The following is a 6115-nucleotide window of genomic DNA, read 5'->3' as shown; positions in this document are numbered from 1 at the left end:
ATCCAGCCACTTTCCCCTCTTCACAAGGAGAAATATTTATAATCTAACACTCAAGCCACCAGACAGTGCAGCTGGTGGAAGACATCCAATAAACATCGCATCTAACTGCTGCCTTTGCTGCCAAGCCTCCTCCCAAGAGTTGGTGACTTGAGTAACATTCAACTGCGCTGTTGTTGATATATACGAGGTAATATTCATTAAGCCGTTCGTTAGATGCTGACCACTCTGACGAGTTGCATAAAGGAATGTTCTTCAAATAATCAGCAAGGGTGTTCTGAGCTGAAAAAAATCACGTCAATCTGGAAGAATTCATTAAGGGTTGTCTTCAGTGGAGAACCTGGCTTGGTACTCTCCATTCCATCTAGCATGAAGATATCTTTGAAATATATAGTGTCCCTGTGCATAAATGTCCTCTGTTTATTATTACCAGGCGATATGAGGATAATACCATTCAGAAATAGTGGCTACAGCTGAGATAAATTTTGTGTTTAAAATAGGGATTCGAGCTCTCTCCTGTCTTGGTGTTCCCTCCGCAGTGTTCTTGCACTTACTTGCTACGTATAAGAAGGAAAGATCTGAGAACAGACAGATACAAATGTTAAATAGCTGAGAAGTTAAAAATAATTGAAATTAGTCCTTGAAGAAATACAGCGTCTAGTAACAAACCTTTTTGACATTTAGTCATCACCATAGCAGAATAATAAAAAGACTTCAGGCTTCCTACACAGTAAAAGCTTACTGCTGTCATGTGCAAAGCCTACACAAGAATATTTATTTTTTAATTCCTGGGTATTTTTTACATTACTTTTGACATGTGAAAGTTTCTCTGGGTGGTTACGTTAAGAATTCAGTTCAAAATTTTTCTTTTAAAAATGCAACTGAAGTCACAACTCATCTTAACTGGGGATAACTTGGAAGAGTTGCTTTTAAACACACTCATACACAAGCCTTTCCTCGTACCTACTCATGTATTTCTCTCTTCCACCTTTCTTGAGAGCTGACTTGGCTACGTTCCCATCAGGTTCAACTGGAGGACAAGTTTTGTGACAGATAAGCTTTCATTTATGAAAAACTGAAATTGATTTAAGGAAATACCTTCACAGACATCGGGCAATGAAACTGGAAGGCATTTAAGCCAAGAATTCAGCAATATTAAAAAGCATTGAAATGTATATGGCTGGTAAGAAACATCCAGATTTTTAAAAGTCAATGTATGTTTTAAAAAGGATAGTGAGTCTTCTTCTGAGGTCCTCTGGCTAGCTCTAACTAGTAAAGATTTGATGCTGGAGTAAATATGTTGTGCCTATCACTGGCCGTTATCAGAGAGAGGACAGCGGAGGAGCTGGTCTGGTGGTCCCCAGCAGTTGACAGGGATGAGGTGAGTGAGGACTCCACCTGATCTGCAGGGAGGTGAACCTAGCACGGCCAACCACCTCTTATTTAAGGTGCTGTTCATTATAAATTGGCTTTATCTCTTTGTTTCACTCATTTGTTTCATGGGTGAGGAGACTGCTCAGTCAGACTTGTGCAGAGCAGCAATACACAATGTAACTGCTGATTAGACCTCGTTTTCAGCATAAATTCAGTTTGAAGAAACCTGGGGTGGGATTTACCTCACCAGGTTTAGATGTCTGGTTCAGGATGAGATGACCTTCTCTCTAGAATAACCTCTTCCTCTCCATCGCTTGAAAGAAGATGCAGCCCCTGCGCCCCATCAGATGCAGAGATGGGGTTTTGATCAGATAGATCTCAGCTCTAGTATTTTAAGAAAAAGTAACCGTAAAGTTATGCCCCAAACCTTGAAACGTACTCTCTTTTGTGTTGTCCTGAGCCTGCACTGAGTTTCACAACTGAAAGAAAAATAATGGTATGACTTAACATTGGAGAGTTCACCTGTTAAGACATGACAGTACCCCAAGCCTCTAACTTTTTTAGAGTTGTGGTTTACGTAACAACATTGCATGCTATTTTTTGTAGAGCTTCTTGAAAGCCTGTGTAAACAGCAATTTCTTACCCTCCCTGAGCAGAGGCATGTTTGTCGCAGAGATCAGAGGAGGACAGGACAGGGGCTGGGGGGTTGAGAGGAGGTAACAAGCCAGCTGCTTCTTGCAGAGGGTGGAGGTTTCTAGGTGGACTCTTTATTGGTGTTTGCTGGGAAAGTTCATTCCGACGCAGCTGCTGGTGAGCAGGAGAGGCCAGCGGGCTTCTGCTGGCTGGGGAGCCCGCGTGGTGCACACTGCTGGGGCCGTGGGAGAAGCAGGGTTTCGGCTGGAGCCGCCTGTTGGGAATGGAAAGGGGAACTGGCTCCCCTTGAGCTCCAGAAGGGCAGTAGGTGAAAGTTGCTGGGAAGCGAAGTGGGAGATTTCCTCAAAAAGCTAGGAGGGAGCCTCGCGAGCCTGCCAGGCTATTGCTTGAAAGCCGAAAACCTGCCTGGCAGCAGGCAAAGTGCTGGGGAGAGACGAGAGAAGTACCATGAACGCTCGCTTCCTCGAAGTGGTTTGTGTGTGATTGAACCTGGGCTATCTTTGATGAAGGATGTTTTGTTTCCGTAAATGAAGTCATGTTTTAGATGAAGCCCCATACACTTGATTTCAAGCAAAACCAATTCACATTTATGCAGGATTTTTAATTACTTTAGGTAGAAATAACTTCAGTCACTGGGTGAAATGGAAACAGATATGTATAAATATATAGTAACAATAGTTTGTCTTCTCAAAGGAATTACCTTACATGCTTCTCGATGTCTAAAGGTTATTTTGTTCCATGCCTCTTATCCAAACACTTTCTGTTTTAGCCACATGGCCAGCACACAGTACCTGGGGTCTCTGGGACAGATTACAGGGGAGGCAGAGCAGCACGATGCTGTTTTATGGCTCTTTAGCCACTGATTTATTTTTAGTTGATTCAATAACGTCCCTATCTGGATTGTGAACACGATGGTGACTGTGATGGTCATATCCCAGCAATGAGTTCAAATATAGCCCCTTAAAAGAAGATGCCTTGCACTTTCCAGAAGAAGCGGATGAATAATTTTGCATGGTTGGTAAAACCAGTGATTAGCATCGTAATGCATATGTAGTTTTTATAGAAGTTTCTCAGCAGCTTGTAGTGGATTGCCAGGTGCAAGACAGGATGCAAAAGGATTAGAGCATAAAAGTAAGTCTAGAATAGTTTTTAAGAAGAAAATTGTTTCAACTTTTTATTGTCTAAAAGAAGAAAATGCAGAAATGCCACAGCAGCTGATGCAGAAACAGTAAAAAAAAAATCTAATTACATCATTCACACACATTCATACACATTGTTTCATGGAGACAGCAAATTAGTGTTGTTTTCTGCCATTTGTCGTAGATAAAAGATACATTTTGGTATGGCAAAAATTGACTACTGTCAACACTCTGTGAACTTCTTTGTCAGTTGGGAAAAAACTAGAAATTTGGTGGGAAAGGGCATATTTTCCTCAGTGGCCGTTGCTGCCTCAAACTACAGAGATACCCAAAGGTGTCCAGTGCTCCCTTGTTAACACGGGGCTGAAAGCTGAATAATTCATCGCTCTCTTCATTATTTTCAAGACAGCAATGAAACTGCATTAGGGATATTTGGAAATATAAAAAGTATAGACGACCAAAATGATTTAAATTTTGGCAATGTATCGTGACTGGCAGATGCCAAGGTAATATTTACTTTGGGGACACACCCATCTGCCCACGGATTAGTGGCAGTGAGAACAAATACCTGCTTCCATCTAATTGCCGAGCTCCCACGATGTGTAACACAGCAGATTAGGCTGAAATAGGTCATCGCTTCATCTCGAGGGTTGCATAACAAGTTATCAATCCCTTCTTCTCCTCTGTTAAGTGCTTCAGAATTACAGGAAGCGTTTCATTTTGCCAGCCTCCACTATGTGGAAACGTTAAGGCATGTCCCTGCAAGACTGTTATTTCTAAACCTGCAGCTGGAAGGATCTTAAAATGCTTTCCCTCTGCTCGAAGTTACTTCGCACGCTCAAGGAAGATCGCCCCGTTGCACGTTCAAGTGCTTTAAAGAGTGAAAAGCTGAGGATTGTGAAGAGACTGGCAGCAGCTCAGTACTACTTTCTTTCACAACACGCTAAAGCACTAAAGCATCTCCGATGGGGGTTTATAATTAGATCTGAGCTTGCCTGCGTGGCAGTTTCTAGCATAATGCATCCACACGAGAGAGGGCTACAACAGAAGCTGGGGGATAAATTGGTCGGTCATAAATGTAACTCATCTGAAAACGTACCATGACAAAACGGCCGCGTTAGGACGGGATTGTAGTCAGTTATATATTTGCTCTTCGACGGCTGACTTCACACTTTGATTTTAGAAAATGAGGCTACCTTAACATGAATGAGCCGCTTTCTCTGATATTTGCCCCAGAAAATAAGGCATTACTGAGTGTTTTAAACGTGCTAGAAGGCTAGGTACGTATCGTTGGTATGAGGAAATGTTCTGCACAGGGAGATGTGTCGTGCTGTGCATGTTTCATCAGGAATTTTGTGCTACAACATTACAACATTTCATATCTTCAGATTCTAGGAATCTGGGTTTCTTAAAGCTTGTGAAATAATATCTATTTCTGCCTTAAGTGCTGCATTGGAAAGAACGTTTTTGTTGTCCAAATATACTTTGACATATTGCAGAAAGAGCTAAATATTTATTTCGTTAAGGTTAAGCTTCCAAATAATTTAATTGTCCAAGTAAGGAAAGGTTTGTGAACCAATTAGAAAAATAAAGAGGTATTGAAATGTGCAACAAGTGACCATAAATCCAATTTCAAACAATGAACTGGAGCTTAAAGTAAAGTAATGGACTGAATATTTGAGCACAGTTGACCACTTAAAAGATGCACGCTCTGCTAAGGAAAATTGTGGCTCCCTAAAATGCCATTTAAATGAAGGGCAAAGGTCTAGTGTTGGGAGGGGTTTTTTTGTGAGGGTTCTCTTTATTTCTCTCCAAGCAAGGAGGTCACTCCATCACTGTACAGTTGGGCTTAGTTTCTGTTCCTTCATATGGCGGGCTCCGTCGTATTGTCTCGGTAAATACAAGCAGGAGGATGTGAAAGCGTGGAGCTGCTCTTTGAAATGCTCTGGCCGTGGCGTGGCCTGTCTTGATCTCCGCATGAACATCCGGGCATTAAGTTTGCTGGTTTAAGCCTCTTAAGATTGAAGTTTGTACCGACTCCTGGCTACTGCTTGTTATTAAAGACATGTTTTGCCCAATGAGAGAGGACTGGTGATGTTCAAGAAATAAAGGAGAAACAAGGGTGTAATTTCTTTTTTTAACTCAAGCTAATAAAAGAGCTTTCCTACTGTCTAGCAACGTTACCGCGCACCTCTTTCTCCCCACCTTTCCTTACGTCTCAACACACCCAGGCAAGTTGCTTCTCCCACTCGTGCACATTCTCCCCGGCAGTGCCGCTCCCTGCGGTCCCTGCGGCGGGGCCAGCGCCGCCGGCCCGGGGGGGCCAGGCTGAGCAGGGGGGGAAGCCGGTGGTGTGGCGCCAGGGGACGCAGCAGTCCGAAGCTTCTTGGTGGGTTATTTAACGTTGTTTTCCTGAAGAGTAAAATAAAGCAAGAGGAAAAAAAGAAAAAGTGGATCTGAGCATATGCTGGAGAGAAAAAAATAATCCTCCGAGTATCTTTAACAGTGATGGTAATTTTATTTGCTGTCAAAACCACTTGCATACCTCTGCCGCTATTGTATTTGCAGGATGCTGATCCAAAGACGGGAGGCATCTGATAAAACTAAATTTTCTTGGCTGAAGAAGACGAGAGGGAAATTACTCAGAAATTAAAAAAAATCTTAATTGAACAGCAAGCGCATCTCCCAGAGAAGGATCGGGGAGGCGCCCAGCTGTGCGCAAGGCTCCAGGAAACTCAGGCTGCTTGTCCGCCCTCAGTACGCTCCTCTGCATCGGAGCACGGCTTGATTTTTTTAACATTTTTCATTTCTTTAATGGATAAAATTATTATTAACCATTACCGTTCATTGTTAAGGAATTAATGTCATTAATCACTTATTTAATGATGAAATAGCCCACTCGAAGGGACAAGCTTGGGTACCTCAGCCCAGCAGACCTGCACCGCGGGGGG

This window comes from Pygoscelis adeliae, unplaced genomic scaffold, assembly GCF_000699105.1.
Source record: "Pygoscelis adeliae isolate BGI_AS28 unplaced genomic scaffold, ASM69910v1 Scaffold71, whole genome shotgun sequence".
Taxonomy (NCBI): Eukaryota; Metazoa; Chordata; class Aves; order Sphenisciformes; family Spheniscidae; genus Pygoscelis; species Pygoscelis adeliae.
The sequence above is the reverse complement of the archived record's forward strand: the minus strand, read 5'-3'. Positions refer to the sequence as shown.